General features: G+C 33.3%; 1 protein-coding gene across 7 annotated transcripts in view; it reads right to left on the bottom strand.

Moving 5' to 3' along the window:
* The window catches only part of LOC119590555, a 24,786-nt gene that overhangs the window by 19,035 nt on the left and 4,965 nt on the right, over positions 1 to 786 (bottom strand). The gene's annotated exons all lie outside the window — the stretch shown is intronic.

Here is a 786-nt window from a genome sequence, read left to right as displayed (position 1 = left end):
GAGAGGGATTGGTTTCTCTAAATTAGTCTTCGATTTGGAAAGTCGTGCGTGTAGTAACGGCCGTGTTTGGTTGGAATGAGTTGAACAACCTCATGCATAAATTATTCAAAATGTCAACAAAAAAATGCGGAATTCGAAAGTGAAAGAGACTTTGTAGCATCTCAATCGTTCTTTGAGTATCTTTACACTATTAAAACATGACATAACGGTCAAAAACAGGTAACAGACGTAGAAACAACAACAATAACAAAAAAAGGAAAACAAACATAAACAATCAAAGCAACAAAACATATAACAGAAGTAAAGACAATAACAACAAAAATAACAAAGAAAACATATATCAGAAAAAAAAATAAAAAACAGATAACACAAATAACAGACAAAAAAAATCTGATAACAAAAGAGAAATAATAAAAAAAAGGTCAGATAACAGAAATAAAACAAACAACAAAAACAAGAACAGAAAACCGAAATACAATTAAAAACAAAACAAAACAGAAAACGCAAGAGAAAACAAACAGATTTGAGATGAATAACAGGAGACCCAGTCAATATCATAGTCTCATCATGCGTAAAGAAAAGGTCATATTGTATACATGCCAAACACGCACTCGGCACAGCGTTATACAGGGCACAGAAGCGAGTCTGTCTGTGAGATGAATAACCCTCTCATGTCACATCCGTTTGGTCTGTCACTTCACTATCACCGTCGACATGAGCTGAGAAATTATCGTTATCATCTGCGTTATTTCCGATATTGTACAATTCTTAAAGAATTTTCACTCG

This window comes from Penaeus monodon, chromosome 27, assembly GCF_015228065.2.
Source record: "Penaeus monodon isolate SGIC_2016 chromosome 27, NSTDA_Pmon_1, whole genome shotgun sequence".
Classification (NCBI taxonomy): domain Eukaryota; kingdom Metazoa; phylum Arthropoda; class Malacostraca; order Decapoda; family Penaeidae; genus Penaeus; species Penaeus monodon.
This window is presented reverse-complemented; position numbering and strand designations above follow the sequence as displayed.